This window comes from Schistocerca americana, chromosome 4 (genome assembly GCF_021461395.2).
Source record: "Schistocerca americana isolate TAMUIC-IGC-003095 chromosome 4, iqSchAmer2.1, whole genome shotgun sequence".
NCBI classification, from domain to species: domain Eukaryota; kingdom Metazoa; phylum Arthropoda; class Insecta; order Orthoptera; family Acrididae; genus Schistocerca; species Schistocerca americana.
In genome coordinates, this window is record NC_060122.1 from 716,864,155 (window position 1) to 716,874,389 (window position 10,235).

General features: G+C 36.6%; 1 long non-coding RNA gene across 1 annotated transcript; it reads right to left on the reverse strand.

Moving 5' to 3' along the window:
• Positions 1-326: 326 nt before the first annotated feature.
• On the reverse strand, positions 327-5,668 carry LOC124613249. Its single transcript, XR_006979632.1, has 3 exons — positions 5,524-5,668; positions 5,217-5,423; positions 327-588 (listed from the first exon to the last, which is right to left on the reverse strand). It is a non-coding gene; the product is annotated as an uncharacterized LOC124613249 (long non-coding RNA).
• Positions 5,669-10,235: the final 4,567 nt, after the last annotated feature.

Genomic DNA, 10,235 nt, shown 5'->3' on the forward strand with positions numbered 1-10,235 from the left:
CTAAATTTACATAATGTATTTGGAAGTTAATCCCCCTACTTGAAAAAAACATACATTTATGTGAAATAACACTGTCCTTAGCAGTGATTTCTCTTCTAAACAAATAGTTCCTTTATATTTATATACATACAAGAATTTTGCATGTAGGATAATTTCTTGGCTAACAATTTACAAATTTCATTCACAAGACTGATGTAGTTGACTAATGGTTCAAAAATGGCTCTGAGCACTATGGGACTTAACTGCTGAGGTCATTAGTCCCCTAGAACGTAGAACTACTTAAACCTAACTAACCTAAGGACATCTCACACATCCATGCCCGAGGCAGGATTCGAACCTGTGACCGCAGCGCTCGCGCGGTTCCGGACTGTAGCGCCTAGAACCACTCGGCCACTCTGGCCGACGTTGACTAATGCTTGAGTACATTACCCAGCACCTTTGGTGTCTTGAAAATCGACTGGACCAACAAGGGTGCAGCCATACAGGAGTGTGAGAGTAGATCCACCCGCATCTTTCAGTTTGCTCCCTGGATTTGTCATCAGTGCTCCAATGGATAGGTAACTTCCTGTCTAGCTTTCACATCAAATCCTGAAACATTGTTTTATGTACTAAGGATGCTGTTCAATACCTCCCTCACATCACAAGGAAAATGTTTTGCCTGTCTATTTTGGAAAAAAAAGGATTAAAATGTGTTCACACATATGGTACATTAATAAACAGAGGTAAATGCAATGAAAAAATGAACTAGTAAGGTAATATAGACATAAATACTAAAGATACCTAAAAGTAACATTTACTTAGCAATTAGCAGATTAGAATAAATTAAATACACAAGCAAGACAAGTTGGGCTACACTATCAAACAAATGCCTAAAAAAAAAAGTGAGGTACAGATCATAGTTCACGATGTACTGACAACAGAATTCTGTGTTTAACGTACACATGTGTTTTGTTTGCCCATATTAAATTTCAATATACTATTCCTAATATTTACAGTTCACATGAATAGAACAAATCTTCACTCAGTTTACCACAAATTAAATCACTTTCTGTAGAGTACACAATAATAATAATAATAATAATAATAATAATAATAATAATATTCAACACTAATAACATTCTAAAATAAGAAACTTATCACTAGATATTTAATAGCATTGACAAATTCAAAATTGTAAATGGATCTACCCATTTAGTCACATGGCATATACGTATCAAAATCTAAAATACAAATCTATAACATAACAGAATTATATAGTTATATGAACCTACAGAGTGACAAGACCTAAATCCAGTCAATAGTTAAGACAGAACTTAAGAAATCACATCATCTTACATACTACATTCCTGATTAAGGAGAAAAAAAGATGCTTATGGATCATGTCTATAAGCTTTCAGTTCAGCGATATTGCATAATCCAAACAGCTTCTTAGATTTAGGATACACAAGTCTATATGCATTAGAATGTGGATTTTCAAGAATTTTGAATGGTCCTATATAAATATCTTAGAATTTCCTTATCTCAGATGTCAACACTTTAGATTTCTCTTTGGCTTTCACCAACACAAGATCTCCTGCCTCAGACTTAAAAAATCAGCTTTTACCATCATGTCTCTGCTTTCTCATCTCCCCCTTCTTTTTCATCATCTCCGTGACACACTCATCTCTCTCTTGTGGTGACAAAATTTTACATGGTGCTAACTCAACATTCTCATCTACATCTACATGATTACTCTGCAATTCACATTTAAGTGCTTGGCAGAGGGTTCATCGAACCACAATCTTGCTATCTCTCTACCATTCCACTCCCGAACAGCGCGCGGGAAAAACGAACACCTAAACCTTTCTGTTTGAGCTCTGATTTCTCCCTGCCTATGTAGGTTGGGCTCAACAAAATATTTTCTCATTCGGAAGAGAAAGTTGATGACTGAAATTTCGTAAATAGATCTCGCCACGACGAAAAATGTCTTTGCTTTAATGACTTCCATCCCAACATATCATATCTGCCACACTCTCTCCCCTATTATGTGATAATACAAAACGAGCTGCCCTTTTTTGCACCCTTTCGATGTCCCCCGTCAATCCCACCTGGTAAGGATCCCACACTGCGCAGCAATATTCTAACAGAGAACAAATGAGTGTAGTGTAAGCTGTCTCTTTAGTGGACTTGTTGCATCTTCCAAGTGTCCTGCCAATGAAACGCAACCTTTGGCTCACCTTCCCCACAATATTATCTGTGCGGTCTTTCCAACTGAAGTTGTTCGTAATTTTAACACTGAGGTACATAGTTGAATTGACAGCCTTGAGAATTGTACTATTTATCGAGTAATCGAATTCCAGTGGATTCCTTTTGGAACTCATGTGGATCACCTCACACTTTTCATTATTTAGTGTCAGCTGCCACCTGCCACGCCATACAGCAATCTTTTCTAAATCGCTTTGCAACTGATACTGGTCTTCGGATGACCTTACTAGACTGTAAATTACAGCATCATCTGCGAACAACCTAAGAGAACTTCTCAGATTGGCACCAAGGTCATTTATATAGATCAGGAACAGCAGAGATCCCAGCACCTGATATCACTTCAGTTTTACTCGATGATTTGCTGTCTATTACTACGAACTGCGACCTTCCTGACAGGAAATCAGAAATAAAGTTAGCTGGTCTGCAATTAAACATGATTTTGAATGGTGAAAAACCTGTTGAAGAATGTTGTAAACTGTTCATACTATCCTCAGAATCACTGACATAATCTATCCAACTGGTATGATTCTTTCTACAACATGTTCTAAACAGTCTTCCAATTTCTCTCATATATCTTGCTTCAGGATTACTCAGTGGATGATACACAGAGGTTAAAATATGCCTTATTTTTACATGATCAGCAAAATCTTTTCCAAGGTTGTGATGTAAACGAAGAACCATTGTCAGATAAAATTGTTTTATGAAAACCCATTTGATGAAAATATGTATTTTCAAACTTAGAAATGATTTGCTTACTGGTAGCTTTCTTAAGAGGAAATAGCTTTATGAACTTCGAAAATACATCAACCACCACAAAAACATAACAAAAACCATCCTTAGATTTAGGAAAAGGTCCATAGATGGCCACAAACACGAGGTCTGGGTTACTATTAGACAATATGTTTTGCATTTGATGTTTACTTGTTTGGTTACTTACTTTCACTCTTTGACATTTGTCACAGCTGACATTCTCCTTCTTAATTCTCCTTCCTACGTTTTAAAAACAGTTGTTTTTCTGAATCGCTTGTGTACATTTGGTTGATTCACAATGGCCAAAATTTTCATGTTTACAAGTAATTAAAGTATCGGACAGTGTTCCAGCCAACATATTTTCCAATTATCTGGGCAGTCTTATGTCTCCTGAGTAAAATACCCTTGTGTACCGTATAATATTGTTAAGTCTTATGTCTCCTTTCTTACCTACATGCTCTTAACCAGTTTGCAATTTTGGTCATGATTTTGATACCAGCAGATGTCTTTGCATATTTTCAAGATCTCCTTTTCCTCTTTCGCACGTATCAAGTACATAATTTTAAACTCTTTCTCTCCTTCTCCAAAGTTGTTAGATGATTCTCTCCCTAGCCTAGACAAAGCACCAGCAATGAAATTGTCTGTGCCCATAATGTATCTGATTTCATAATTGAATTGCTGAAAAAAAAAACAACAAGTAATTCTGTTATGGTACAGCTTACACTCCTGGAGATAACAAAATGCTTTGTGATCAGTATAGATGATGACTTTGTGAACTAGCAAATAATTTTTAAACTTGTACAATGCCCAATGTACAATTATCGCTCAGTTACAGTGTATGTCTTTTCATGCTTGTGAAATACTCTTCTAGCAAATGCAAGAGATCTGTGTTCAATAACACCTTTAATTTCAGCATCCTGTAATACATGAGCATGCAAACCATCATCACTGCTGTCTGTCAAAATACGAAACAAAGAGACAAATCTGGTCTGAGCAGTGTCTGACTTTGACACAACTGTCCTTTGATCTCATTGAAAGCATCCTGACATTCCTGATTCCAATTCCAAACAGTATGCTTGGTCAAAAGTTCACACAGGCATGAAGCATTCAAAGCTTGGGTGGTGTAAAATTTTCTATAGAATTCAGTTAACCCAAAAACTGATTTAAGCTGTTTTTTGTTGCGAGGAGCATGAAAATTAGCAATAGCATCAAGTTTCTCTTTACCAGGTCCAATTCCTTTCTCAGATATAACATGTCCTAAAAATTTTACTTCTTCCACACCCACTTACATATTTTCAGAGTCATACCTCCTGATTCTAATTTCGAAAACACATCTCTTAACGGATCCAAATGTTGTTCCCAAGGCTTTTCAGTGACCAATATTGGATCAACATACACAATTAATTTGGAACTCACTTCACTTCCCAAGACAGAATCCAGAGCTCTTATGAATTCAATGGAATCTGGTGAAATCTAGAGGTGAAGTCCAAACTACTCATGAATTTTACATAATCAAATTTGTGTAACAGGCCGTCCATGTTCTCAGGATGGTTTTTCCCTCTGATAAGAAACTTATTAAGATTCGTAGAGTCCAAAACAATTCTCACTCCACCATTTCTCTTATTTACCACAATCAAAGTATTATTGTAAGCACTCTTATTTCTCTCATTTTCTCTACATCTTTCCTTTTTGAAAATTGTATACTATATGGCTTGAGAAAGAAGGGTTGAACACTGATAGCTTTCACTTTCCCTGGTCTTTCACTGAACACATTTCTAAACTTATAAAAAAAATTCCTAATTTGTTCCTTTTGTTGGTCATTAAGAGTCTCAGCTTCCCTCACTTTAGAATCTACTACACTTTCAAAATCCTGACCCTCAGTCTCATCAAAATTTATGTTGACATAAAACATCTTGGTTCACAATCTTTTGCAAATAGTTACATCTTTTCCCACAGTTTAAAATACAGAAATTAGGTCTCACACAAGTTCCAAAATAAACAATTCTCTAGCATTCCATCCAAAACAAGCCTCAACTTTCACTATCCAATCCATACCAAGAATTATATTTCCTTCTGTACTAGGGATCACTATGCATCCATGTTCAAAGGTCTTGTCTTCTATACTAAAAGTTAAAAGTACCTGAGATTTTACCAAATTGTTTAGCTTACCTGTAGCTCCTCTTATCTTTATACTACAAGGAGTATTTTCACACAATACTTACTGTAGCGATGCAAGGGAGGGGTACCAAATTTGCCGTAAAATTCAGTAAATCACTCAACGGACAGTGTTTTTCAGAAAAAAACACTTTTTGTCTATGGACTGAGTGATTGATTATTTTGTAAAATTTTTTTGTTTATTTATAGACGCAGTCACATTCTTATGACACAGTCATAACCAGTTTTGGCCATACACTAACCATCTTCAGATTCTATAACAATACAAAAGAAAATTTATATTAAAATCTAAAAATAGTGAAATATTTAACCAGGCTTATTAGTAATCTAACAGAATTTATGCAAAATACATACCTAAAGGCGGCATACACTGGACACAGGTTCATGCATTGTCGAACTAGCTATAACATGTAAAACAATAAAAATTTGTTAGTTTATGTTTCCCCTCTTTGCACTAGATGCACGCGTCCTCTATAAGATAGTCTTTATTTTTCAAAAGCCTAAAATATGACAAATTTACTATTATTATTAAAAAACCATAACCATTCAAAGGATTGATAAGTTATACAGTTCCGAGAGAAAATATACTGTCAGTTAACAGGGAAAAAGTATGTTTTCACCTGGTAGAAAGTGTCTTTTTAACCAGGAAATCCAGGAGAAATCTGGGAATTTTTTTTCCTTGTCCATGTATACACCCTGATGTAGTTACTTCTGTGATTGTTTCTTCTATTAAAATTCCCATGGTTATTCCAGTTATTTCTGTCCTGCTGCTGTTCAGAATTTCTCTCTCTATTGACGCTTTGATCCTGATAGAAGTTACCAGTATCTCTGTTCTGTGATTACTCTCATTGTGATTTCTCTCATTCCTATTATTGTGGTACTTCTTTCTACTGCCCTAACCAGCCTGTCAGCATATCATAAAAACTGTTCCAGACAATCATGAGATCCTTGTACTAAATCCCACTGCAATCTTCCTGGTAATATCCCTTAAAGTACATCAATAAATGTCATTTCGTCAAAAGATTTGTCAAGATGTGCTAATTTTTTAAGTTGGTTCTTATAAAACACTTTCAAAGTGCCATCCCTATTTCTGTAATTTAGGACCATTCAAAAATTCACTTTTGATCTGCCTCTCTTCTGCTTCCTACCAAAATTTATTTAAAAAACTTTCCTCGAAACTCTGATATGTTTCCTACTGATTTAAATTTAAATTTACCCATGACAGAGCTTTATCTTGAAGAAACCTTTTTAAAAAATTAATTTTTTGACAGTCTTTCATGCCTGACACAATGCTATCCCTGCAATGGTGTGGAAAATCCAGTGGATGTAAATTATGTGATTGAAAACTTTTGATAGAAATGTTGGACCACACAATACCATTGTTTGCACACAGGTTTTTGTGACTACAACTTCCCTGAACTGCTGAAATTTTTGATCTAAAACAGTTGCATTAGTTTTCATATTTACATTTAAATTTTTTTGGTTCAAACTGGTGACCGTTTGTTGGGCAGTAGCTTCCAACTTGCACAGTTTTTCCACTATGACCTTCTGTTAAACTCTGATGATGTCATCAACATTCTTTGATTGTTTCACTGACTCAGGTACAAATTCATTATATAAAACAATAAATTTGTTTTCTAAAACATCAACTTTTTCATTCACACTTTTGAACCACTCTGACATCCCAATTCATAACTCTGAAACTTGATTACTGACTTGTCCTATCTGATCTTGTACTCTGTCCATTTTGTTTTTGGTTCTTATTTCAGTTAACTGATCATTAACTGCACTAAATTTGCTATTGTTATCTGTCTTCATTTCCTCTAGCTTTGCCAAAATTAACTGCAAACATCAGTCTTTACTGTTTTTTTAATGACTACTCGGCTCAAAATTGTCCTGACTGGATCCTATAGCTTTCACTTTGACTTCATTTTTGCTTTCGACCCTGTTAATTTTGTTAACAAGCACACGAGTCCATAAACAAATTGACTTTGCAAGTGGTTTGTACTTATCTTTCCCTTTTGATGTCCCTGGTTGTAGTTGTAAAGTCCTCTTCACTTTCATTCAGTCCAGTCCATCAGTATTGGTAGTACATTGTCACTGTTGGTATGAAGATCCTTTGTTGTGCAGCCTTCAGTTTTGCTCCATGTGATCAAAAATTTATTGTACATAAATTTCAAAAATCAACAAAATAAAAGAAGCAGTTTCTGTAACAGACAGAACTTCATTATTACTCAATTAACCACAGATGACGCCCACACTTGTAATCTCCACCCCTCCTTCCTAATTCCAGCTATTGTCCACAATGAAATATTTGCAAGGAGCAAACTTTCTAGTTTACTTAGTTTTTCATGTAGAGTTGGCTCCAGTTCTTCTTGTCTAGGGCTCTGATTCTTGAAGCTGAAATTCTCACATTTTAGGTCCTCACAGTTGAATTGATCTAAATAAATTTGAAGATTGTTGTTGCAGAATTTTTGTTTTTCTGTAAATATATTTTCTCACATTTTAGTATATCATACAGTCTTTCGATTTTTCTCATTAACAAAGCCGAAATTACATTGTTTTCACAAAATACAAAGTATGTCTGATCACATCAGAGGCATGCTTGCGACTGTCACATTCTGTGGAGAAAACCATGTTCCAGAGGGTCTACAAGTTTCCTTAACAAATGAATTTCTACTAGTTTCTATTGCATTATTACTTTTGATTATTATTTAATAAATGAACCCAGAAATAGACATAGTAAACTGTGCAGGATTATGTAATTAATAATAGATTTTTTAAGTTGCCAATAATTCGTAATTTCAAATGTTTCTAAAAAAATAATTTTAACTGTACATTTAGAACTAGTATTTAATCGATTATATCATTGAGACTAAAACATTTTATAAAGTAATTCATTTTCATAAATTTTAACTGGAAATATAACATACTGTATAAAATTATATGAAAGTTTTCAGAAAAGCAACTGAAATAAAATTGACCTGTCCAGAATTTGAACAATAATACTGTTATCGACAACTACTGTTGAGGAAAATTAATGCTAGAGGAGGATGTCCATTACAAAATGTTAAAATAATTCTTATCCAGTATAGTTAAGGTGAATGTTTGAAGCAAAAATAAAATAAAATTCACAAGAGCAACGATTTCTATAGTGGACTACGACACTTCACCATCACAGACCTATTTGTTTATGAGGATATTCTTACCAAAAACTGTGATTCCTATTCTTTTTCATACATTGTCTGTCTTTTCTGGTCTTGTCATTTGTAACTTTCTGATTGTGTTGCAGGATGGTTTGTTTGGCATAGTGTGTACATCAGTGTATATTGAAAGGGACAGATAAATTTTGTAACTCTTTTTTCAGAACATTTAAGTTTTGTATGTGGGCAACTGCAGCTTAACCTAGGCACAGTTAAAAGATACTTTAAAAATTTTGTGGTAAAATCTTCTGAAAAATGAGTCTGCTTTTAACTGCTAATCCTCATTGATTGTGAGATCTTGGTACAACCAGTTTGGTGATAATAAATCACATTTTCAGGTTCTGCTGTAATTGTGTGAGGACACAATGTCATCATTTCCTCGTTGCAGCCCAGTTAGCTGGTTTTCTAAGTACCATCAGGAATTCAACTCCAGTCCAGATTACACACATCAAAAAAAGTTTTACATCACCTCGATTCTGAGACCTGTACAGAAAATTGGAATAGAGATCAACATAAACATCATTTCTGCCCTTTTTAGTGCTCATGAAAACCGCACATTGCATGTTGTACCACCATATAGCAAGACCTTCAGAGGTGGTGGTCCAGATTCCTCTACACACCAGTATCTGTCATACCCGGTAGCACGTCCTCTTGCATTGATGCATGCCTGTATTCATCATGGCATACTATCCACAAGTTCATCAAGGCACTGTGGGTCCAGATTGTCCCACTCCTCAACAGCGATTCGGCGTATATCCCTCAGACTCGTTAGTGGGTCATGTCATCCATAAACAGCCCTTTTCAATCTATCCCCGGCATGTTGGATAGGGTTCATGTCTGCAGAATATGCTGGTCACTCTAGTTCAGCAATGTCACTATCCTGAAGGAAGTCATTGGCAAGATGTGCATGATGAGGGCGTGAATTGTTGTCCATGAAGATGAATGCCTTGCCAATATGCTGCCGTTGTGGTTGCAGTATTGGTCGGTGGATGGCATACACGAATTGTATAGCTGTTATGGCGCTGTCCATGACCAACACAGTGTACGTCGGCCCCACATAATGCCACCCCAAAACATCAGGGAACCTCCACCTTGCCGCACTCGCTGACAGTGTGTCTAAGGCGTTCAGCCTGACCGGGCTGCCTCCAAACATGTCTCCGATTACTGTCTGGTTGAAGGCATATGTGACACTCGTTGGTGAAGAGAATGTGATGCCAATCCTGAGTAGTCCATTCGGCATGTTGTTGGGCCCATCTGTACCATGCTGCATGATGTCGTGGTTGCAAAGATGGACCTCGCCATGGACGTCGGGAGTGAAGTTGCACATCATGCAGCCCATTGTGCACAATTTGAGTTGTAACACAACGTCCTGTGGCTGCACAAAAAGCATTATTCAACATGGTGGCGTTGCTGTTAGAGTACCTCCGAGCCATAATCTGTAGGTAGCTGTCATCCACTGCAGTAGTGGCCTTGGGTGGCCTGAGCGAGGCATGTCATCGACAGTTACTATCTCTCTGTATCTCCTCCATGTCCGAACAACATCGCTTTGGTTCACTCCAGGACACTTGGACACTTCCCTTGTTGAGAGCCCTTCCTGGCACAAAGTAACAATGCAAATGTGATCGGACCTCGGTTTTGACCGTCCAGGCATGGTTGAACTAAAGACACCATGAGTCGTGTACCTACCTCCTGGTGGAATGACGGGAACTGATCAGCTGTCAGACCGGCTCTGTTTAATAGGCGCTGCTCATGCATGGTTGTTTGCATCTTTGGGCAGGTTTAGTGACATCTCTGAACAGTCAAAGGGACTGTGTCTGTGATAGAACATCCACAGTCAACGTCTATCTTCAAGAGTTCTGGGAA